Source organism: Bubalus bubalis, chromosome 13, assembly GCF_019923935.1.
Source record: "Bubalus bubalis isolate 160015118507 breed Murrah chromosome 13, NDDB_SH_1, whole genome shotgun sequence".
NCBI classification, from domain to species: Eukaryota; Metazoa; Chordata; class Mammalia; order Artiodactyla; family Bovidae; genus Bubalus; species Bubalus bubalis.
The window spans coordinates 44,425,645-44,452,674 of record NC_059169.1 but is presented as its reverse complement, the minus strand read 5'-3'; positions in this window follow the sequence as shown (position 1 = coordinate 44,452,674).

The following is a 27,030-nucleotide window of genomic DNA, read 5'->3' as shown; positions in this document are numbered from 1 at the left end:
TTCCATAAAATTCCTCTGTTGAAACCTAACAGCCAATGTCATTGGTGTTAGGAGGTGAGGACTTTAGGAGTTACTTTCATCTTGAGGGTCCACCTTCATGAATGGAATTAGTGCTCTTATAAAAGAAATCTTAGAGCACTAGTTTGTCCCTTCTACCATGGGAAGATACAAGTCTCCAACTTGGAAGAGGGCCCTCATCGGAGATGAGGGCCCCTAATATCATATTTCCAGCCTCCAGATCCAAGAGAAATACATTTCTGTGTTGAAAAGCCATCCAGCTTAAGGTACTTTTGTTTCAGCCACTCAAAGTTACAAAGGCATTAGCCTATGATCAGAACATCATAAAAGTTTCAGCACTCTTCCAGACCCTTCTAGTTATCCTCTCTGCAAATCTAAGTTATTTGAAACAGCCAGGAAGACTTTTTGATGAAACAATGTGCTTGAAGTAGATAACTACTTCCCCAGCTCAGTTTGAGACACACAGTTACAAAGATTCCTGTATAGGAATGGATGTATTTCCCCAATTGCTTTTTGTTTTCCTATTATGAGTATCAAAGTTTCTAAATAATACTAATAAAGAGAGAAAGAATATGGAAGTATAAAGTAATTGAACTGTTTGTCAAGAATAAAGTAGTTAGTTTGTATTCCTGTTAATATCCTATATCAGTTTTAAAAAATTCTCCCAAGAAAAAGCTTAGTTTGGGTTACCCATAAGAATAATAATATGTATTTAGTTTAAACTGATGCATTGATCAATCTTACTTTAAGACTGGAGAAATGAGGCAAATATGGATGTACTATTCAAGACATTTCTTGAAGATTTTTATGCACAAATATAAACAGAAGTCGCTTAGATATTAAAAATTCATGTAAAGACCAGTAAGTAATAATTAATTAAAAAACTCTTATGCTTAAAAGATGCTTGCTCCTTGAAAAACCTAGATAGCATATGAAAAAGCAGAGACATCACTTTGCCAGCCAAGGTCTGCATAGTCAAAGCTTTGGTTTTTCCAGTAGTCATGTACAGATGTGAGAATTTGACCATAAGAAAGACTGAGCACTAAAGAATTGGTGCTTTCAAATTGTGATGATGGAGAAGACTCTTGAGAGTCCCATGAATAAGGAGATCCAACCAGTCAATCCCAAATGAAATCAACCCTGAATATTCATTGGAAGGACTGATGCTGAAGCTGACCCTCCAATACTTTGGCCACCTGGATGCAAAGAGTCGACTTCTTGGAAAAGACCTTGATGCTGGGAAAGACTGAAGGTAAAAGGAGAAGAGGGTGGCACATGCTGAGATGGTTAGATAGTATGACTGACTCAATGGGTATGAATTTGAGCAAACTTCTGGAGATAGTGAAGGACAGGGAAGCCTGGTGTATTGCAGTCCATGGAGTCACAAAGAGTCAGACACAGCTTAGTGACTAAAACACAACAACTTCAAATTTAAAATTTGAAATATTTTGGTTGAATAATAGTTGAAGAAGTAAGATATTTTTCATACTACAATATAAGGCAAAATAAATCATAAGAATGTAACAAAAGCTTTAAGCACATTGCTGCTTTTAACAGATTCTATATCCTTGGTCAAGTTATATTACCTCTTTGAGTTTCTTTTCCAATTTTAATATTCTAGGTTTGTACTTTGCTGTGCTTAGTCACTTAGTCATGTTTGACTCTTTGCAACCTTATGGACTGTAGCCCTCTAGGCTCCTCTCTCCATGAGGATTTTCCAGGCAAGAATACTGGAGTGGGTTGCCATGCTCTCCTCCATTTTATTAATTTTGTTTCCTACTCCTTTCAGTATTTTTTTAACAAATTATTTCCATTAATAGTCTGTTCTATGCTCTTTTTGTGTTATTTCTATTAGCCGTTACTCAAAATAGAATGAGATATCCTCTGATAACAAGACACAATAATTGCCCACATAATCTAAGAACCAAAAGATATTTTATAATTGATTATTGTTAGCTTTTCTGTTTTGCTCCCTAAAGCTTAAATGTGCCTAGTACCTTTAGTTTTGAAGAAGGCAATGGCAACCCACTCCAGTACTCTTGCCTGGAAAATCCATGGATGGAGGAGCCTGGTGTGCAGTCCATGGGGTCGCAAAGAGTCGGACAAGACTGAGGGACTTCACTTTCACTTTCCACTTTCATGCATGGGAGAAGGAAATGGAAACCCACTCCAGTGTTTTTGCCTGGAGAATCTCAGGGACAGGGGAGCCTGGTTGGCTGCCGTCTATGGGGTCGCACAGAGTTGGACACGACTGAAGCGACTTAGCAGCAGCAGCAGCACCAGTACCCTTAGTTTATCTACATATAAACTATCTTTCCTAATAGCCATCATCTTGCAACAGTTTTTAATAGAGTATGATCAGTACAAATACAGAATCACTATGGTGTATACTTGAAAGTGATATAATATTTTAAACCAACTATACTTTAACTTTAAAAATCAAACAAACTGTCTCTCTCTAGGTCTAGAATTTTTTGAACTTTGAAGATGATTTAAGTGACAATTTTATTCAGCTATACTTCTAGGTAAAGGCACACTCTAGTTTAACTTCATTTACTAAAGAAAACAAAAAACAAAGAAACCTTTCTTTTGATTTTATTATTTTTAAATCAAGAATCAAAATAAAAATTTGGTTCAAGCCAGTATTCTATATGTTTGTTTGTTTTAAAGTGGTAAGAAAACAATGGTGATAAAAAACAACTTTCCACATTTTTTGTGAAAACAGTTCATTTCTCTTCTGGTTGGTTCTTTGCATTTACTGAAGAGTGTCCTCGTTCATTTGCCTTTATAAAGTTTCCCTTATCTCACTTTTGGAATTGTCAGCACCTCGTTAAGTTGTTTAGTCTTTATATTTCATTTATAATAAAATCAATTGCTCTTTAATATAAATTCACCTACATTTAGAAACAAACATAAAATTCAAAGTAACAAAATTGTGATGAGAGGGAAAGCACTTACAATGTTTTTTCTTTTCTTTTTTTCCCGGCTTATTTACAAATATATTACTCATTATAAATTTTTTTAACTTTTAAGGAAATCAATTTTAGGTCTGTCAATTTCTCTGACATGGATGTTTATCTGGTTTTCTTGATTGCAGCTAAGCTCTTAGGGGAAAAACTAGTTTTCTCCAGGGATTTCAACTACTTTATTTTAATTAGATCTTTTTTTAATGGACTTTTGTTTTTGGAATTAGCAATGTAAGTGCTTTAAAAATGTAAGATATAAATTCCATCATCTCTCAATTACTCACAGGAATAGAGAGAAGTTGTATAGATATTCCAGGAAAGGAGAAAATTCAGCAATAACTTTTGACTTTTAAATAGACTATGTTATATTGTTCCCAGCCAGAAAGATCTTTTTAAAATTTATTTTATTAAAGTATAGCTGATTTACAATTTTCTATCTTAATTACTATAGTACAGCAAAGTGATTCAATTATATAAATGCATTCTTTTTCATTTTACCTTTATTTGTACTTTTATTTTAGTTTCATGTAATTTTGGTTTGCATTTGTTGAATATACACTGGGGTAAGTGTGGGTAGAAACCCATTCTACATATGGTGAAATGTATAAGTATATGTATTATAGCTAGAATCTCATGTGTAGACTCCTCCAGACAGGTAATCATTAGTGGCAGGAATAAGAAAATGATATCCATATTTAATTTAGGAGACATTGCTTTCAGGTCATAAAATGTTAGTTTTATTTTAAGGTTGTAAATGATAAAAAGTTGAATTCTTTCAAGAACACTTTTATTCATTAAGCTAAATAATTTCATTTTCTCATAAAATTACTTTAACTTCTTTTTCACAAGAGATGAATCTTAGCACTTGGTGAATTTCTTCACTACTTTTTCAATGTTGTATTCTATGACAAAGCTTCCTAAAAACTGTAATACAGTGGAGAAGCAAATTCAAACAAAAGCAATCTTGTTTTATTATGTTCAAAAAACCCCTCACTTTTAGTACAACTTTGTTTTTGGAATCAGTTCCAACAAATGCAATTTTCTACAGGGCTATTGTTCAGAATGATAAACCGCATATATACACATCTGGCCACCTGAAAAGAGAATCCAGGAAAATGTAAAGATACTCCCACAGAAACAACATTTGATGAATAGAGCCTTTTATCATCTTCTCTATACTCCTACCACAATGAAAGGGCAAACATCTCTGAAAATTTGTAGATCAGTCACATATTCATTGCAAACCACCACCAGAGATGCCTAACAGAACACTATATCCTACCAACTTGTGATTGCAAACAAGTCAAAGGCTTATATTATGAACAATATCACCAGAAAACAGTAAACTTCATGATATAAATGTCAGCTTGACATGATGTATTAGTGTGCCACCCCCAAATATTATTCTTTAGATGGTGTGGCAGAGAATGTTCACTTCAGCAAAATATAAAGGGACTTATGACCTTTTGGATTTAACATACCACAGGGGACACTACCCAGTAACTATGAAAAAAAATTAACAAATTCTGGATTAGAGTTCCAATACTAAAAAGGCATTAAATAAATGAAATTGCCCAAGGTTTTGGTGAGTTACAAGTTTTGGAGGCTCTGTATGAGAACTGTAACATAACTCATTATAGCTTCAGGCACTAATAAGTTATGAGGCACTCACACGTATGAGATAAACCCTATAACTTACTGGAACCTATATCATCCCTTCATTATATCCAGGGACATGTGAAATAGCTGAAATTCAGCTCAAAACCCCGAAGTTCAGTAATAAAAGTGAATAGATCAGCACATCTATTGATTTTGCTGTCTTTTTTGTGCTTTTTGTTATCCTACTTCCCTTTAACATCTGAAAGATTCCAGCATTTTTCTTCTGAGCTTCTTCCATGTTGGCATTTTAGATATGCTGGCAAACATCAAAATAAACTAGGTTTCTGCTTTGCTCTCCTCTCAAGAGTAATTATATTAGTCAGTCAAAAATCTTAGGCACTTTTTTCTTCTAACAAATAAACGATATGACTTTACTCCAGAGGAGGAACTGTGGAGACAAATTCAAAATCCATACTCATATCATAATGTATGGTGACAAATAAAGAGAAGTATGAGAAAATAATGCAATGTATTTTAATAAAGGTATAAAGGCTGAGAGGTTTTCTTTTTTAATGAATAAAAAAACTTAAGAAATGAAATAATAGAAATCAATCAATTAAGAAAGCACCCTGTATTGATAATTTCTGAAGTATGTACATTTGCAGGTACTCAGGCCTTAAAAATCAAAATAAGCATAGACTATCTTTAAAATATGCATTAATATAATTCAATGTGAATTTGCATTCATTGGGAAAATACAAAATAGGTGATACTTTTGTTCAAACAGAATTTACATTAACAAATTCTTTTCTAACAGAATTTGTTATTCTAACAAAAGATAGCAAAATGTAAGAATCATAAACCTAGCCTAGATGAGATTTGGATTTTTAAATAAGAAAAGGATCACAACTGCGTGATTCAAAGAGATAATGCAAATGATTCAAGCTTATAAATTTCATCATTCAGTTTTATCCCTAAAGGAAAGTCAAACAGATATTTGCCTTTCTCAATAAGTCTTTGTGCAGTACTCAACAACATCAAAACATGAATAGCAGAAGGATACAGATTAAGTGGAGAGCCAAGGTCAGAAGATGTCTGGGCACAGATGCTGTCACTGGCTAACTGGTGTTTGTGTGTGGTGCTGCTGGTGGTGGGGGAGGTGGTATAATCAGTAGCTGCTTGAAGTTAGAAGCTTGTCAAGGCTTAAAGATAGTGACCCCAACATGTGGACCAGGGAATCCAGGATATTGTGGCTAAAAAGAGGCCAACCATTTGGGAACCAAAATGTTAAAGTGGATTCCAATTGATACCTGTGAGAAATATACATCTATGGAAGAATAGCCATGAGGAAATACAAAAGTTGAAGATGCTATATATATATATTTTTTTTTCTTTTCATTATTTTATAAACAGACTACATCTATCCCCACTACTTCTTAGATATAATTAAGGCTTCAATAAACTTAACTGTTCATCTGAAAAAGTGCATCATTTGGATATGTTTTTGGTATTAACATTTGATATGACAAAGAAATTATTTCAATGTATCTGGGGCAAATAGAGTGGAGTCCTTTAGGATGTTGCAGTAGCTTTAGAAAATACGGCCCTAAACTTAAAATAGAGTGGTCTGTTTGAATCTGAAAACAATTTCTTCTTTCTCCTGGAAACTGCTTTCTTGATTAAGCTTAAAAAAGCCCATTTAAATCATTCTGTAGTAGTTTCATTATACAACTAAAAGAACTATGGAATCTAACTTTTTATTGTGACTCTCTTTGTGGGAGAGGATTTCCATGTTTTAACAGAGGATGGTAGAAAAACTGAGGGTCAGTATCCTCACCCATGACCAGGACATAAAGCATATGTCTCTTACCTGAGAGAACAAAACTAAGCTCAACAACATCAAAACATGAATAGCAGAAGGATACAGATTTTGTGAAGAGCCAAGGTTAGGAGATGTCTGGGCAGAGATGCTGTCACTGGCTAACTGGTGTTTGTGTATGTTGGTGGAGGTGGGTGGTATTATCAGTAGCTGCTTGAAGTTAGAAGATTGTCAGGGCTTAAAGTCTGTGAGCCCAACTCATGGACCAGGCAGTTCGGCATATTGTGGTTAATAATAAGTCAGAAACACACCTGTACACACACTGTCTTCAGTGTGATAGGACTATACATAGGGAAGATGGCTAAAGAGTTAGAAGATGGGATCAGGATTTAGGATGGCTGGTGATTATGGCAGATTTCACAGGCTGGGTTCTCCAGTTAGAGGTGGGTCCACTCTAAGAGGACAGGCCATAGATTCCCTTCTAAGTTGTTCTGAGCAGTACTTAAGCAAGAACTCTAGTGAAACTAAGATGAATTTGAAATTCTTATTGAAAAAGAGTAGGTTCCAAATGGGGAAGAACATCACATTCATTTCTTATTGATTTATTTTAGTAGGAGAGGCAGTACCAAGAATTTCAGCTCCCAAAGCACAAGGACTGGGATCTTTTCAAAGAAGACTGCACACTTTGATATTGAACAGAAACTTCTAAGGAAAAAAAAAATTCTAATCATTTATCAGCTTTTATCAATGTCCAGATAATTAAAACTGCAAAGACTGTATTGTGAAAGATTAAAGCACTGTACATAGTAGATACTCAACTAATAGTTATGTATTAATGATTGAATTGACAAATTATAGCTAGAAATGTCACCAAATTAAGAAAATTTGTTTGTTCATACATCTCAAAATCATAGTTTGGGTACCTATGATGTTCTTGAAATATCTTGGCAGTTCCTAGGGAAATAATTGCAGAAAGACTAGATTTCCCATCTAGTGAAGTTAACTCACAGCATAGATTTTGCTTTTTGTGATTTAAAACCCAAGCAGAAAATGAAAATAAGTTAAAATGCAGGTTAAAAAATGCCACTTGCAAAAAAAAAAAAAAAAAAGTAAAACATGCTGCATTTCTTAATGTAAAAAAATTTTAAAAGTTTATTATCTTTACATTTTGATGTAGAAGATTGAATACTTAACATATACCTCAAGTGTAAGCTTATGCTCTTAGCCATGCACCTGTATTCTTTCCAAATTATTAAGAGCTTAAGTACTTTGTATATATCATGGTGTTTACCCTTCACACTGATGTCCTGATGTATAGCATTTCCACCATTTTTCAGATTAAAATGACTTGCCCAAGATAATGCATTTCAAACGGCAGAATTTGAATCTCCACACCTTCCCATGAGTTTATTCTGTATTTATTTGTTGACATTTATTCCAAGGCCAAATTTGCCTGTTACTCCAGGTGTTTCTTGACTTCCTACTTTTGCATTCCAGTCCCCTATAATGAAAAAGACATCTTTTTGGCGTGTTAGTTCTAAAAGGTCTTGTAGGTCTTCATAGAACTGTTCACCTTCAGCTTCTTCAGCGTTACTGGTTGGGGCATAGACTTGGATTACTGTGATATTGAATGGTTTGCCTTGGAAATGAACAGAGATAACTCTGTCGTTTTTGAGTGAATGCATCCAAGTACTGCATTTCGAACTCTTTTGTTGACCATGATGGCTACTTCTTTTCTTCAAGGGATTCCTTCCCACAGAAGTAGATATAATGGTCATCTGAGTTAAATTCACCCATTCCAGTCCATTTTAGTTTGCTGATTCCTAGAATGTCGACGTTCACTCTTGCCATCTGCTGTTTGACCACTTCCAATTTGCCTTGATTCATGGACCTGACATTCCAGGTTCCTATGCAATATTGCTCTTTACAGCATCAGATCTTGCTTCTATCACCAGTCACATCCACAACTGGGTATTGTTTTTGCTTTGGCTCCATCCGTTCATTCTTTCTGGAGTTATTTCTCCACTGATCTCCAGTAGCATATTGGGCACCTACTGACCTGGGGAGTTCCTCTTTCAGTATCCTATCATTTTGCCTTTTCATACTGGACCGCAAGAAGATCCAACCAGTCCATTCTAAAGGAAATCAGTCCTGGGTGTTCTTTGGAAGGACTGATGCTAAAGCTGAAACTCCAGTACTTTGGCCACCTCATGCAAAGAGTTGACTCATTGGAAAAGACTCTGATGCTGGGAGGGATTGGGGGCAGGAGGAAGAGGGGACGACAGAGGATGAGATGGCTGGATGGCATCACCGACTTGATGGACGTGAGTTTGAATGAACTCTGGGAGATGGTGATGGACAGGGAGGCCTGGCGTGCTGCGATCCATGGGGTTGCAAAGAGTTGGACATGACTGAGCGACTGAACTGAACTGAACTGAACTGAATTTCTTTTATTTATAATGATCCTTCTCTATATAGCCTTTCTTATTTATAATTTCCAGTTTTGGAGAATTTAAATTTCTGTCATTTGACAACTGGCAAAATTATCTCAATACATGAAAAGTGGCTTTTAAAGAAACATGCATTATGTTTGTCAATATATTTGTAAATTTTTTTTTAACATTTTTGGTCTGCAGAAAAAGCATTATGCCTCATCTTGCTTTTCCTTTTTTTTTTTTTTTTTTAACTCAGGTCTTGTAGTCACCCAGTTATTTTCTATTCATTTACATTAAGAGCATAGATGCAGGGGCTTCCATGACAGTTAAATGGATGAGTTACAATATTAGTAAGAAAAATATCTGGGCACTGTGATAAATGCTTTTATAATTCCTCAGTTAAAGGAAATAATTTGCCCTCTGAACAATATCCTTATGACTCTAGGGTTGCCTCAATTTAGGTAGGAACTATGGTCAATTACCTTATTTTCCATGGACTTCCAGCCTACTGATTGACGGATGTAAATTTCTTTATAAACGTGAAACAATAAAAGACTGCTAAACGGTGTGCACTTGTTGGAACTTCATTTATAAGGGAATGATTGAGCAGGTGGAAAGAAACTATGTATCTATCAGAAATATTACATGTGCTTGTTATAGCTATATAAAATATAGATCAAAAATAAATATTAAAATAAACAAGTGTTCATTACAAATAAGTGAATGTTTTTATTTTGGCATTGGGGAAATAGTCTGTTTCTATTTTTTCAAGGAAAATATAGTAATAGCAGTATACATTATTTTACTCATGTGTGAAAAAAATATAAACAAGTTGAAGCAGGGCTTTTTCATAGGTGTGATTCTTTGTTCCATATAGGGGCCTGAAGAGAAATACAAAGAAAATATTCTTTATCTAGCCACCTCATTCTATCTCCCTTAAAGCAATGTTTTTATACAATAGGAGACCCTTGGAATATTTTTGCTATTTTTTTTTAAGTTTATCATCTTTACAATAATAAGGACTACCACATCATTAGGCATGCTCATGCTCTCAGAAGACATGCTTATAGAGGGGCAAATAAAGCAGAAAGACTTCCATCTGTAGAGAACTTCCTTCTGATCATAGTTTGACATATAGTTCAGCTTTGAAAATCCTTGACACCTGGGCTTCCTTGGTGGGTCAGATGATAACGAATCTACCTGCAATGCTGGAGACCTGGGTTCAATCCCAGAGTTGGGAAGATCCCCTGGAGAAGGAAAGGGGTACCCACTCCAGTATTCTTGCCTGGAGAATTCCATGGAAAGAGGAGCCTGGAGGGCTACAGTCTATGGGATCACAAAGAGTAGGACACGACTAAGTGACTAATAACAACAACACTTTAACACTTTTTTGTGTCACTTTATATATATCCAAGATTTTAAATCATCAAACTTCTTCAATATTAACATACTGGAATGAAAACAATCTCTCATACCTAAAAGAGATGTCCATTCATTCAAAAAATTCAATATTTATTAAAAAAATTAGCCATAGTCTTATTTCCAAATTTACAAAAATCTCTTCATGAGATAAGGTGGTAAAACACATAACTGATGGCACTATTTCTTTCAGAGTTATACAGAAATAGCAGAAGAAATCCACGATAATTTTGTCTTCATACAGCTATTAGTGAATATGAATAGTTTCTTCTAAATAACTGCAGAACTGCCTGGTGCAGGATTCATTGATGTTTCAAATGGGTAATAGTGTTGCTGAGACATCAAACCCTTGAATTACTGGAGTGCCACTTACCTCAGAATCTTTATCCACCTACTTGAATGTTCTATATAAATGATACCTATTTTGTGAGCCATGATATAAAAAATTTAGGAAAAACTGAGAGCCACCAAAAAAAAAAAAATGACACTGTATAAAAGCATAAAAAGAATAAAGCTCACAGTAAAAGACTATGTATTTTAAAATTATTAATTTTGCTATCATATAATGATTCTAATGCCATGATAATTTTTGGTGGTAAAATATCCCAATTAATCTTTTGATATAACTTTTTATTTTTTACAAAATTTGTTTCATAGAAACCTTTATTACAGTTTATGTTACTTTATGACTATGAATTTAAAGTAATATTATTTTATAACTAGTAATTTATTATGGGTTAAGAAACCAGCTAACCAGCATTGCTTAGAAAGGTATGTAAAATAAAATTAAGGATTTTATGTACATGGATTTGGTATTGTTGTTGTGTGTTTTTGTTTTGTGGTATTTTTATTTGTCTCCTTTTTACTTTTACTTTTTTGCCTGTTTTATTCATATTTATCAATTGATGAATTATTAAACTGGACTCTTGATTATTTCCAAAGTACAGAAAATAAAGTGTAAACATTTGATAAATGTTTGAAAAGGTTGTCTTAAATTTTTCTTAGACTGTGTATATTGTTTAATTATGAATTTATATTTGCATTATTTCCATTATTCAATTCAATTTTCAATTCAACTATTCAATATGAAAGAAATGTCACCAACTGGTAATAACACTGTACTTGATTCTTCTCATTGTGATATAGATTTGAGTATAATTTTCATCTTCATACTTCAATTTTGAGAATGGTGATTATTACAAATGAAGTGATACACTTATGATCTCTTTTTAAAAATTTTTTTCTTAAGAGAAGTGCCTGGGATTTAAGAAATTTTGTCCACATTATAGATAGACTTTTGGCCAACCTCTTTTCCTTATTTGTTTTAATTTTTTTAACTCAGCTAAATGTGTGCAATTTAATGAAATCTATGCAATTAAGATCTCAAGATCATGTGATTGCACATTGCCTGGAAATCAGGATGATCTAGCTGGATTACTTTGGACATCAGTTTTAGCAAGTTGGCTTCAATTTCATCAGATGTAATATTAACTATTTGAGTGAGCTTCCTTTAGTTTTCAAGATCTGAAGTTATATTTAAAGATAAGAAAAAATACATTAAATATATGCTTCTTCTGCATCTTTGTAACATTCACATATCATTTATTGTCTGTCCAACTAGTCATTCAACATTTAATCAGCAAATATTATTGAGTCTCTGTCATATATTAGACTGTGTACAATACACTAGAAATAAAAAGATAATAACCAATTTCTACCTTTAGGAGACTCAATTCAATTAATCTCTGCTATGAGCTAGGCAGTGGACAAGACAATGAAAATTCAAAATTATATAGGATAAACACTTGAACCCTTAGTGACAACCGCTCAGTCATGTCTGACTCTCTGTGATCATTTGCTGGTGATCACAGGTACCTTTCTAGAGGATAGATCCTAGAACACACATTCTCCTCTTCTTCCTTATAAGGGTATTCAGCAATTGACTGGCATTTCTCCTTTTAAACTAATACTATTTCCCTTGAGACTCTTCCTGATCCCTATTGCCAGCAGTAGTTTTGAGGGCAAACCAAGGCAAAATTTTTAAAATGAGCTTCCCTGATAGCTCAGTTGGTAAAGAATCTGCCTACAATGCAGGAGACCCCAGTTTAATTCGTTGGTTGAGAAGATCCCCTGGAGAAGGGATAGACTACCCACTCCAGTATTCTTGGGCTTCCCTTGTGGCTCAGCTGGTAAAGAATCTGCCTGCAATGTGGGAGACCGGGGTTCAATCCCTGGGTTGGGAAGATCCCCTGGAGAATGGAAAGGCTACTCACTCCAGTATTCTGGTCTGGAGAATTCCATGGACTCTGTAGTCCATGGGGTCACAAAGAGTCAGACACGATTGAGTGCTTTCACTAGCACTAGCACTATGTTTTCTCCTGTGAGTAATTTGCATTTAACACATCATTCAAAGTCATGTCCAAGTCGTGGGTCCCTGCTCCAAGGAAGCTCTCTCTGATGTGTCATTATTTCTTCATATCAGAATAGCTTTGTCCAAGTGACTTGAACTTAAAAATAGTAACTAGATGGGTTCACTCAAGAATAGTTATTGATCTAATTGTGCTTGTATGAATTTACACTTAGGGCTGACTTTGGATTTCTTCAAGATACTATATTTCTCATCTTGATTTATTCAGCTCTCTTATCTGTTAATGATTCATTAGAAAGAGTGTGGCAGTTCTCTTTCAGATCACACTTGCACTGCATATTTGGACTGTTTGCTTAATTTACAATACCTCTTTCTTTATCTTATTTTCTTGGTTATTAGTATGTTCAAGATGCTATTCTGCTCTGTCTTTATATCTGTGTTTCTTTCTTTTTGTGAATTTTCTCCTTTTCTGGTCGCAGAATTACTTTTTTGGTACTGTGTTTCATTTTTAGTGTCAAGAATTTCTGTATTTCAATAGCAATGTGGCACATGAGAAAAACATTAAAGTACATCCCTTTTTCATGTGTTTATTCTTTAAGAGCATTCAAAGCTTGCTTGCTCTCAGTTTAACAAACCACAAGTTTGTTAAACACTATTTATTAAGGGGTCACTATGTAAAAAGGCTGCTAAGAGCTCTAAAGAGAAACCAAACCAAGATTATTGCATTTGTTCATTAGGGACTTGCCTTGGCAAAAAACAAACCTTGTTTTTTTAACAAAAAATTAGAACAAATAATTATAAGCTTATGTAGAGCAAAGAACATTACATGACAAATGAAAGATAATGTTTTGAGATAGGAGTTGTTATGTAAGACATGAATTCTTTTGTATTTTGTTGGAACTGAATAATAGTGGTTGAAACATTTTTGTATAGATGATAAGATAGCAAGGGATTTCCAAAACAGGTATATCTCTTACCTTTCCTGCTGATAAGGTTGTAAAAGTTTGCAATTAAATGGAGGATAGAGATAACTCAGTAGAATTTTAATCCAAAATGATTTTATACTGATATGTCCAACCCATTTTTTTCAGTCATGAGAACTTTTCACCAAGTCTAACATTCTTGGAAGGACAATAAAGATGAAAATATATATTGTTATAGTGTCCTCAACAATCACACAAGATATAAAACATACATAAATTATATAATTAAGTACAAAAATAGCCCATTTAATAACTTGAGTTCTGTTTTATTTCTTTGTGATGCCTAGAAATTGGAAGATGGCTTTCATTGTGAAAATTTATTAACAAGCATAGTGTTTTTGAAGAAAATCCAAAGGGAGAATTCTTTGTCATGGAGATTTTTATTCTTCTGTTAAAGACTATGGCAGCATTGTATAAATTCTGAGTGCAGGTGTAGGCACTCAGGTTTGGTTTCCAGAAGTAGAGCTTTTGTGTGCATGTGATTAAAAAAAAATCTGTTGGCACACAGTCTCTCAGGTCTCCATGTTTATCTGTATGTGGTGTCACATGCACAAACAACAAATCAGTGGATGTCTATACTAAAGCAGATTAAAAAAAAAAAAAAAGTTGCTCCAAAACGATAACTCTTGCCTACCAAAGCATGGAATATTTGAAAAATATATAAAACTCAAATCTGAGATTAAGACAGTAATAAACAGTTTAGAGAGACTTTAGGCACTGAAGTCAAATGGTAGTTCTAAAACCGGCATTAATACAGGCCAATTATATAAAGCCATTTGAAAGGCTATTTTTCACCATGTTTCTTCAATTCTTCAGTCTGCGGTGATGACCAACATCAGATACTATTAAGAAGTTTTCAAGCGTGTAAAATAATATGATTTCACAATGATTACATATTCACTCTACAGCTGGCTGAGTTTTTACATCTCCATTTGTCATTGACGATTGTGTCCAATTAAATGATTAGCTTTTAAAAACTGCTGCACATTATGAGAGTGAACTTGTGTTCCATTGCACTGAGTGATGCAGAAACAAACTCATTACAGCATGTAATTCACCCATATTAAATAACAAACAGATGGCTGCTGTAAATGAGAGCTCCTTTTTCTCTTCAAAAGTGCCAGGAAAAAGGTGTTTTTATTTATCTTTGTTTCCAGCTTCTTTCTGTTTTCTTGACAAGTGGGCAGCTGGTTGCTGAGGTTTTCAATTGGTGCAGAAGAATGAAAAGCCTGTTTCCATTAATTTCCCCATAAAATAAGTCTTTGAATCATTTCTGTTATAAATGCAAGTGCAGTAGCAAGCTGCTGCTTGATTAATTCACTTATTATGAAGATTTCATCTTTTATAAGAGGGCCTGCAGGTAATTTATCTTGTTTAGTAAGATTAGAAAAATGTAATTATCTTGATACCTTTGGACCCCTCTCATTTTAATTGTGTTCCCATAAATTTCAAGCATAAAGATGGGAATTTTTTGTGCACAAATGTTCCAACATGTGGTCGAAAAAATCTTCTTGTAAGATCTGCATAAAAATTTATCAAGTAAAATGCATTAGGACTGTACTATTACAGGAATGCATACAAATAAAGCTACCATACACTTATGCTAGTGTGTGCTAACAAATATCTGCATTGCTAGTTCCCTAGTCACCTAACAGCTGGGATGAGGTAAAGGGTTCTGGGATTTGTTGAAAAGGCTTATTTTTTTTGGTTTGTTTGTTTGTTTTTAACCCAAGCACAAATATCTCTAGGGAAATGAAGAAATCTGTCATATTTAAACCCATAAAATTAAAATTGTGTTTGTCTTCCAATGTTCCAAACTCAAATGAATTGACTTATGAGTGTATATCTTGTAATCTTTCCATTACTTTCATTACATGTCTTAGCATCCTTGGGAATTTAGATATATCTCAATTTTTAAAATGACTATGTAATTTGATTTACTTTTTAAAAACAGTGTCTAAAAATGTAAAATGAGATAAGTATGTATCTCAATTTTTTTCTGTATGTAATCTTCAGATATTGTATCTTGCAGGAAACATGAAATCAGGCTTAATGGAAATGCCTCCTTTTCTCAGATATTTTCTTCAGTTCTGTTAGTATCAGTGCTTTAATACCTTTAATTCCATTATCTGCAGAGTATTTAATGTGCCTCTGGTAGATTTCAAAATATTTTGCTATCCACTTAATTACTTAGAATTACTATTGTACTGTTGCATATGTTCCTCTCAGTCTTGACTTATTGTCCTGGAAGAAGGAAATTAGAAATATATAATACAGCTGTATACTTCAGAAGTATCTAGTCTTTATATATAGCTTTAGATAGGAAAGCATTTCATCTTTTGTGGTCTGCTGAAGAGTATCAAACAGGTCAAGCAATTGTTTTGGTAAATTCTATTCAGTTTGCTGTTCAGACAGGCACACAACAAGATATAATCAGGGTACACTGGTGTTTGCTATATAAGGAATGGCCTGTGTAATTAAAAAGATGTGTTAGATCTCTGATTATCATAGTTTTCCAATTATAGAACTTCTTACCACATATTTCAATAAAATTGAACAACTTATGAGTATGAACGAAAATAACGTTAGAAACACAGGTCTTATAAGGAGAACTCCATCTGTTATAAATTGTGGCATGATCTTTTTTGACCCATCTCCTAGAGTAATGAAAATAAAAACAAAAATAAATAAATTGAGCCTAATTAAACTTAAAAGCTCTTGCAGAGCAATGGAAACCATAAACAAAAAGAAAAGGCAGCCCATAGAATGGGAGAAAATATTTGCAAATCAAGTGACCAACAACAGATCAACCCTTAAAATATACAAACAGTTCATGCAACTCAATATAAAAAAAAATAAATAAGTAAAACTCAACTCAATCAAAAAATGGGTGAAAGATATAAATAGATAGCTTTCCAAAGAAGACATACAGATGGCCAAAAAGCACATGAAAAGATGCTCAACATAACTAATAATGAGAAATGCAAATCAAAACTACAATGCCATCATCAAAAAACCTACAAATAAAGGCTGCAGAAGGTGTGGAGAAAATAGAACTTTCATGCCCTGTTGGTATGGAATGTAAATTGGTACAGCCATTATGGAGAACAGTACGGATGTTCCTTTAAAAAACAAAACAAAAAACTAAAAGTAAAGCTACCATATGATCCAGCAATCTCACTCTTTGGTATATATCAAGAGAAAACCATAATTTGAAAAGATACATGCACCCCAATGTTCGTTGCAGCACTATTTAAAAGAGCCAGGACATGAAAGCAACTTAAATGTCCCCTGATGAATGGATAAAGAATATATGGTATAAATATACAATGGAATATTACTCAGCTATAAAAACAAAATAATGCCATTCACAGTTACATGGATGAACCTAGAGATTGTCATACTGAGTGAAGTAAGTCAGGCAGAGAAATACAAATATTATGTGACATTTCTTATATGTAGAATTTTAAAATGGTACAATGAATTTTTTTGCAAAACAGAAATAGAGTCACAGATACAGAAAAAAAAGTTATGGTTACCAAGTGGGTAATAGGGAGAGGATAAATTGGGAGTTTGGGATTGAAATATATACTGATATATACAGCCTTTTATTCTTATCCATCAAAGGGCAGACAGAATGAAAACCACAATTACAGAAAACTAACCAAACTGATCACGTGTGCCACAGCCTTGCCTAACTCAGTGAAACTATGAGCCATGCAGTGTAGGGCCACCCAAGACAAACAGGTCCTGGTGGAGAGTGCTGACAAACCATGGTCCACTGGAGAAGGGAATGGCAAACATTTCAGTATTCTTGCCTTAAAAACCCCATGAACACTATAAAAAGGGAAAAAGATATGACACTGAAAGATGAACTCCTCAGGTCAATAGGTGCCCAATATGCTACTGGAGAAGAGTGGAAAAATAGCTCCAGAAAGAAGGAAGAGGCTCAGCCAAAGCAGAAACAACACCCAGTTGTGGATGTGACTGGTGATGGAAGTAAAATCCAATGCTATAAAGAGCAATATTGCATAGAAACTTGGAATGTTAGGTCCATGAAAGTGAAAGTGAAGTCAGTTGTGTCCAACTCTTTGCGACCCCATGGACTGTAGCCCACCAGGCTCTTCCATCCATGGGATTTTCCAGCAAGAATACTAGAGTGGGTTGCCATTTCCTTCTCCAGTGGATCTTCCTGACCCAGGGATTGAACTCAGATCTCACTCATTGCAGGCGGACTCTTTACTGTCTGAGCCACAGGGAAGTTAGGTCTATGGATCAGGGTAAATTGGAAGTGATCAAACAGGAGCTAGCAAGAGTGAACATCAACATTTTAAGAATCAGTGAACTAAAATGGACTAGAATGGTCGAATATAATTCAGATGACCATTATACATTATATCTACTAATATGGGAAAGAATCCTTGGAAGAAATGGAGTAGCCCTCATAGTCAATAAAAGAATTTGAAATGCAGAACTTGGGTGCAGTCTCAAAAACGATCTCTGTTCGTTTCCAAGGCAAACCATTCAATATCACAGTAATCCAAGTCTATACCCCAACCACTAATGCCAAAGAAGCTGAAGTTGAGTGGTTCTATGAAAACCTAGAAGACCTTTTAGAACTAACACCAAAAAAAAAAAAAAGATGTCTTTTTCATGATAGGGGATTGTCATGCAAAAGTAGGAAGTCAAGGGATACCTGGAGTAACAGGAAGTTTGGTCTTGGAGTACAAAATGAAATAGGACAAAGGCTAATAGAGTTTTGCCAAGAGAATGCAATGGTCATAGCAAACACCTTCTTCCAACAACACAAGAGACAACTCTGCCCATGAACATCACCTGATGGTCAATACCAAAATCAGACTGATTATATTCTTTGCAGCCAAAGATGGAGAAGCTCAATACAGTCAACAAAAACAAGACCAGGAGCTGACTGTGGCTCAGATCATGAACTCCTTATTGCCAAATTCAGGCTTAAATTGAGGAAAGTAAGGAAAACCACTAGACCATTCAGTATGACCTAAATAAAGTCCCTTACAACTATGCAGTGGAAGTAGCAAATAGATTCAAGGGATTAGATCCGGTAGATAGAGTGTCTGAAGAACTATGAATGGAGTTATGTAACATTGTACAGGAGGCAGTGATCAAAAACATTTCCAAGAGAAAGAAATGCAAAAAGGAAAACTGGTTGTCTCAGGAGACTTTACAAATAGCTGAAAAAGAAGAGAAGCAAAAAGCAAAAGAGAAAATGATGCATCTGAATGCAGAGTTCCAAAGAATAGCAAGGAGAGATAAGAAAGCTTTCCTAAGTAAACAATGCAAAGAAATAGAGGAAAACAATAGAAGGAGAAAGACTAGATGTCTCTGCTAGAAAATTAGAGATACTAAGGGAACATTCGGAGAAGGCAATGGCAACCCACTCCAGTACTCTAGCCTGGAAAATCCCATGGACAGAGGGGCCTGGTGGGCTGCAGTCCATGGGGTCACTAGGAGTCGGACACGACTGAGCAACTTCACTTTATTTTTTCACTTTCATGCATTGGAGAATGAAATGGGAACCCACTCCAGTGTTCTTGCCTGGAGAATCCCAGGGACGGGGGAGCCTGGTTGGCTGCTGTCTATGGGATCACACAGAGTCGGACACAACTGAAGCAAATTAGCAGCAAGGGAACATTTCATGCAAAGATGGGCAAAAAAAGGTCAGTAAGAGTATGGACCTAAAAAAAAGCAGAAGCTATTAAGAATAGGTGGCAAGAATACACAGAAGAACCATACAAAAAAGATCTTCTTGACCCAGATAATCACGATGCTGTGGTCACTCACCTAGATCCAGACATCTGGAATGCAAAGTCAAGTGGGCCCTAGGAAGCATCACCATGAACAAAACTAGGGGAGGTGATGAAATTCCAGTTGAGTGATTTCACATCCTAAAAGATGATGCTGTGAAAATGCTTCACTCAATATGCCAGCAAATATGGAAAACTAATCAATAGCCATAGGACTGGAATATACCAGTTTTAATTCCAATCCCAAATATGTGAAGTGAAGTGAAGTGAAAGTCATTCATTCATATCCAACTCTTTGCGATCCCTGGACTATACAGTCCATGGAATTCTCTAGGCCAGAATACTAGAGTGAGTAGCCTTTCTCTTCTCCAGGGGATCTTCCTAGCCCAGGGATCAAACCCAGGCTTCCAGGATTGCAGGTGTATTATTTACCAGCTGAGTCACAAGAGAAGCTGAAGAATACTGGAATGGGTAGCCTATCCCTTCTCCAGGTGATCTTTCCAAGTGGGGAATTGAACCAGGGTCTTCTGCATTGCAGGTGGATTCTTTACCAACTGAGTTGTCAGGGAAGCCCCCCAGTCCCAAAGAAAGGCAATGACAAGGAATGTTCAAACTACTGCACGATTGTTCTCATCCCACATTCTAGCAAAGTAATGCTCAAAATTCTTCAAGTGAGGCTTCAACAGTATGTGAACTGAGAACTTCCAGATGTTCAAGCTGGACTTAGAAAAGGCAACACCCATTGGATCATTGAAAAAACAAGAGAGTTCCAGAAAAGCCTCTAATTTTGCTTATTGACTAAACTAAAGTCTTTGATTGTGTGGATCACAACAAACTGTAGAAAATTGTTCAAGAGATGGGAATATCAGACCACCTTATACGCCTGCCTGCTGCCTGCTCAGTCACTTCAGTCATGTCAAACTCTTTGTGACCCTATGGACTGTAGCCCACCGGGTTCCTCTGTCCATGGGATTCTCCAGGCAAGAATACTGGAATGGGTTTCCATTTCCTTCTCTAGGGGATCTTCCCAACTCAGGGATCAAATCCACATCTTTTATGTCTCCTGCATTGGCAGGTAGGTTCTTTATCACTAAGGTACCTGGGAAGCCCAACCACCTTACCTACCTCCTGTGAAATCTGTATGCAGATCAATAAGCAACAGTTAGGACTGGGCATGGGACAAGGAACTGGCTTCAAATTGGGAAAGGAGCATGCCAAGGCTGTATATTGTCACCCTGCTTATTTAACCTATATGCAGAGTATATGTGAAATGCCCGGCTGGATGAAGCACAAGCTTGAATCAAATTCAAGGCGGGAATATCAATAACCTCAGATAAGCAAAGACACTACCCATATGGCCGAAGGCAAAAAGGAACTAAAGAGCCTCTTAATGAAATTAAAAGAGGAGAGTGAAAAACCTGGCTTAAAACTCAGCATTCAGAAAACAAAGATCATGGCATTTGGTCTCATCACTTTATGGCAAATGGATGAGGAAACAATGGAAACAGTGGGAGACTTTATTTTCTTGGGCTCCAAAATCACTGCAGATGGTGACTGCAGAGATGAAAATAAAAGAAGCTTGCTCCTTGGAAGAAAAGCTTTGACCAACCTAGACAGCATATTAAAAAGCAGAGACATTGCTTTGTCAACAAAGGTCCATCTAGTCAAAGCTATGGTTTTACCAGTAGTCATGTATGGATGTGAGAGTTGGACTATAAAGAGAGCTGAGCACTGAAGAGTTGGTGCTTTTGAACTGTGGTGTTGGAGAAGACACTTGATAGTCCTTTGGACTACAAGGAGATCCAACCAGTCCATCCTAAAGGAAATCAGTCCTAAATATTCATTGAAAAGACTGATGCTGAAGCTGAAACTCCAATTCTTTGGCCATCTGATGCGAAGAACTGTCTCATTTGAAGAGACCCTGATGCTGGGAATGATTGAAGGTGGGAAGAGAAAGGGACGACAGAGGATGAGATGGTTGGATGGCATCACCAACTCAATGGACATGAGTTTGAGGAGACTCCAGGAGTTGGTGACAGACAGGGAAGCCTTGCGTTCTGCAGTCCATGGGGTTGCAAAGAGTTGGACACGACTGAGCGACTGAACTATAGCTACTCGGCATGACTCACCCTTCATAGCACTGTGTTTTTGACATCTGAACTTCACAGGCATGCATAAATTATCTCATTTGATCATCTCTGCAACCGGTGAGGAGATAAAACTGGCATCAAATGCCACACATTTTTCAGATACTGAAACTGAAATCCAGAGAGAAGTGACTTATGAAGGAGACAACACTTACACAGTTAAGCTGAGATTCAGAATTCATGTGTCATGAATCTTTGTCCAACGCTATTCTCACTAAAATCATTCTTGAGAAAGCTTTGTAGCTACCCTCTCCCATTTTGTAGTTATGTGGCTCCAAGACCCTCATAAATTATGCAAAGCCATTGTTTAGATTTTTTTGACACCATCCATGGACACATTAACTCAATCTAGAGATATGACTAAAGAACCTAACAGTAAATGAAGAAAGGAATGCATGAAAAATTGTGTAAATAATCACACATACACATACATATATAGTGTGACCATTTCACAATGTCTATTATCCTAAAATCTAAAGGTTATCAAGCATTTATTATGCACCTGGTACTGGACTAAGTATTTAAAGCATTATATACTTATTCCTTACAAAAATAGGACTAGACATTATTATTCTCAATTTATAGATGATAAAACAAGGTTCAAAGAATTCAAATAACTTTGCCAAGAGCACACAACTAAAGTGGAACAGTGACAATTTGAATCTATTTCTGTTGATTTCACAGCTTACTGATTTACTGCACTTATTTTATCAACATAATTAGTACTTATACTTGCAAAGAATTATTTTAAAAATATTAACTAACTTAATCTTTATAATATTCCTGTGTTGTATTTTGTGCTGGTAATTTTTATTATGTATACTTCATATGTGTGAAATATGGACTCCATTCCAAATCATTTAAAACTTTTTTTACATTCCATATTTCTTTTGTTCTAAAACACATACAAACTAGTTTCTTAAAGATACAACAGCCTTTTTACAATGACTTTTTAAAAGGCATATATATCTTGCAATATTTTATTTTTTATAAATTTTAATAGATAACATAATTATTTCCACTGTTTCATTTGCATGTTTTTGTAATTTTAGTTAGGTTTTTCACATGCTACCCAAATCTGTAGCATAAAACTGAACATCCATAAAATTCTCACACAAGTGATTTGTTGATTACTTAGTGAGAAAACCTTAAATAGATAAAATTATCCCCATGTTGTGCTATAAACAGTAAAATGTAGTAACTGTAATAGGTAACATGTGCCCATTTTATACCTTAAATAGCAGAACTTAATAACTATAGTAGACAAATATTGCCTATGTTATAAGAGGGCAACAAGAAAATTGTATTTGTAAACCACTTTTGAAGTCTTAATAATTTAACTAGTTCTTAGATCTAGCTAATCACAGATCTGCAATACTGTTAGATCCCTCAATTGTTAAAAAAAATTGTTCCATAAAAATATTAACAAAAGCTTCATCTCTGTATATATAGTCAGATATATTAAATAAAATCTTGCTGGAAATTTGTTAGGAATTGCTTTGAAACTGTAGATCCAGAAAACTGATGTACTTTTCATGTGAGATTTCCAGTCTATGAACAGTATCTCTCTCCATTTAAGTATTCTTTAACATCTATTCCAGTATTCATTCGATCATGGAGAAAACAAGGTAATTCCAGGAAAATATCTACTTCTGCTTCATTGACTAGGTTAAAGCTTTTGACTAGCAAACTGCAGAAAATTCTTAAAGAGATGGAGGTACCAAACCACATTACCTTTCTCCTGAGAAACCTGTATTCAGGTCAAGAAGCAACAGTTAGTACTGGACATGGAACATTTGAATGGTTCAAAATTGGGAAAGGAGTATGATAAGTCTGAATATTGCCATTCTGCTTATTTAATTTCTATGCAGAGTGCATGCTAAGTTGCTTCAGTCATGTTCGATTCTGCGACACTATGGACTGCAGCCCACCAGGCTTCCCTGGGGTTCTCCAGGCAAGAATATTAGAGTGGGTTGCCATGCTCTCTTCCAGGTATCTTCCTGGCCAGGGATACATCATGTGAAATGCCAGGCTGGATGAAGCACAAGCTGGAATCAAGATTGCTGGAGAAATATCAACAACCTCAGATATGTAGATGATACCATTGTAATGACAAAATGAAAAGAGAACCTAAAGAGCCTCTTGATTAGGGTGAAAGAGGAGAGTGAAAAAGCTGGCTTGAAACTCAACATGAAAAAACTAAAATCATGGCATCTGGTCCAATCAATTCATGGCAAATAGAAGGGGAAAAAGTGGAAACAGTGAGAAATTTCATTTTCTTGACCTCCAAAATCACTGTAGACAGTGATGGCAGCCATGATATTAAAAGATTCTTACTCCTTGGAAGGAAAGTTATGACAAACCTACACAGTGTATTAAAAAGCAGAGACATCACTTTACTGACAACTGTTTGTATGTATGGATGTGAGAGTTGGACCATTAAGCAGGCTGAGCATCAAAGAATTGATGCTTTCAAATTGTGATGCTAGAGAAGACTCTTGAGATCCCCTTGGACTGCAAGGGGATCCTAAAAGAAATCCTAGAATAAATCAACCCTGGATATTCATTGGAAGTACTGATGCTGGAGCTCTGATACTTTGGCCACCTGATGGGAAAAGCTGACTCATTTGAAAAGCCTCTGATATTGAGAAAGATTGAAGGTAAAAGGAGAAGGAGGTGGCAGAGGATGACATGGTTAGATAGCATCACCAATTCAATGGACATGAATTTGATCAAACTCTGGGAGATAATAGAGGACCGAGGAGCCTGATGTGCTACTGTCCTTGGGGTCACAAAGAGTCAGAGTCCATGGATCCCAAAGAGTCAGTGGGACATGACTGAGCACACACATTTTATCACTGTGAATATCCTCATCATGTTGCTATGGCGGTGGTTGTTTAGTCACTAAGTCGTGTCAGACTCTTGCAACCCTATGAAGTGTAGCCTGCCAGGCTCCTCTGTACGCATGATTCTCCAGCAAGATTAATGGAGTAGGTTGCTATTTCCTTCTCCAGGGGATCTTCCAGACCCAGGGATCGAACCTGGGTTTCCTGCATTTCAGGCAGTTTCTTTACCAGCTGAGCTATGAAGGAAGCCTATAGTTTTACAAGATGTTACCCAGGGGAATGATGGACAAAATATACAGGAATCTCTACCTTATTTCTTACAACTGCATGTGAATCTATAATTATATCAATACAACTTTCAACTTGAAAATTGGAGTCTTAAACTATTATTTGATATAACTTTGATCTTTGATCAGGGTTTACCAAGGGAATCAGATACAGATATAAACACATCTTATATGTTTATTTAAATCAGTTGGTTCATTAATTAAAAGGTAAAATTTGCTGAAATCAAAGATTTAAATTGTTTTAATAACATAAAGTATATTCAGTGAATAAAATTTTGCATCTACCTCTAAAGCTTAATATAACTGACCATTAAAAATGATGATTATTTATATTGATCATTCAGACTTACATGACAACTTAGATGAGGTGCATTCATGGATGGTAGAATCAGCTAAATAAACTCATTAGTTAAGTATTTCATATATATATATGCATTTTGTGAGTTTCTTCCATTTCTATTTCTCCTTCAGACTGTTAAAGTCACGGAAATATAGTAGGAAAATAGAGAAATTTCATCTCAATACACTTTTTAGTAGTTAAATTGCAAAATGTGCATGTGTGCTAAGTCACTTCATTCGTGTCTGACTGTTTGTGACACACTGGACTGTAGCCCACCGGGTTCCTCTGTCCATGGGATTCTCCAGGCAAGAACACTGGAGTGTGTGACTGTGTCCTCTTCCAGGGGGTCTAGTTTGAGGCTCTTTTCTTTTTTTAACTGAAATTAATTTAAAAATTATTATCGAGTAATTTTTAAATCAATTTCAGTTTAAAAAAAATGAGTCTCAATCTAAACATCTCCACTCTTTTCTTGGAAAAAGTCAAACATAATTTTAGTCTTTCCATTAAAGTACCTCATACCTCCTCTTACCTGGAGAATCCCATGGACAGAGTGGCCTGGTGGGCAAACACACACACACACATACACACACACATGATCCAGTCATAATATCAATCATTGTGAATATACAAAAGTATATGTAAATAGATAATTTTATTGAAGGAAATGGAGAATAAAATAATAATTTTAACTGAGATGTACTTTCTCTTCCATATATATCTAATGAAACAAAGGACTTACTGTCTCACTGATCATATTAAATAAAAACCATATATTTATATAGAAAATAATATTCCAATAAGGTATAAATTTCAGGGTGCTTATTTTAGTGCACTATTGATGCTGAGAGGGATTGGGGGCAAGAGGAGAAGGGGGCGACAGAGGATGAGATGGCTGGATGGCATCACTGACTTGATGGATGTGAGTCTCAGTGAACTCCGGGAGTTGGTGATGGACAGGGAGGCCTGGCGTGCAGCGATTCATGGGGTCGCAAAGAGGCGGACACGACTGAGCGACTGATCTGATCTGATTGATATAGTACCCATGAAAATGGATAAGGAAAGAAGATAAGAAGGAAGGGAAGGAGAGAAGGATGAAGGAAGGAAGGGAAAAGAGGGAGGAAAGGAGGAAGAGAGAGATAAAAGACAACGAGAAAGAAGAAGGAAATAAAGAATTTGGCCTTAGAAAAAGTCATATGCAATTATATCCCTTGCCAATACAGTTAACACATTTCAAATAACTGAGAAAATGAATGGAAAATAATTGTTTATATGGTAAGAAAATATAAAAAGATCCTTGTATGGACATGATCATATTGAACAATCTTTGCAGAAACAATTCCTAGCTCCCAGTGGGTAGTTCAGGCTATTAGAGTCCATAGGATATTGTTGATTTTATACTTTTAAATGAAATAAGGAAGCAAAGGTAAGAATAAAATGTAAGACAAGTAACATACATAACATTTGGCCTGGTAACCATTCCCAGATATACAATAAGAATATTAACTAAATACTATTAAGACAATTAAATTTGATTTACATGTACACAAGATTCATAATGCAGTAGAAATTGTAAGCAGAACAAGGAAAGATCTTAAGATGAACTGTAAATTGTGATTTTTGACATATGTAAAATTAAAATTGATTCCGTATTATCTGTATTTATATGGTTATGTACATTTATTTATATGTGAAAACTGTATAAAACACCCTACAGATTTAGGTGTATTATTGCAATTTTGAAAGAATTATTATTTTTTAAATTTCTTTTTCTTATCAAAGAACAATATATGAAATATGTAACCAAATGTCATTCCAATAAAAAGTTAATAAAAAAAGCAAAGATACGTTTATGACTATAAAGGAAACATGTACTAATATATTTTTAATTTATTTATTTTAATTGCAGGATAATTGCTTTACAATGTTGTACTGATTTCTGCCATACATAAAAATGAATCATCCATAGGTATACATATGTCCCCTTCCTATGTAGCCTCCCTCCCACCTCCCACCCCTCCCC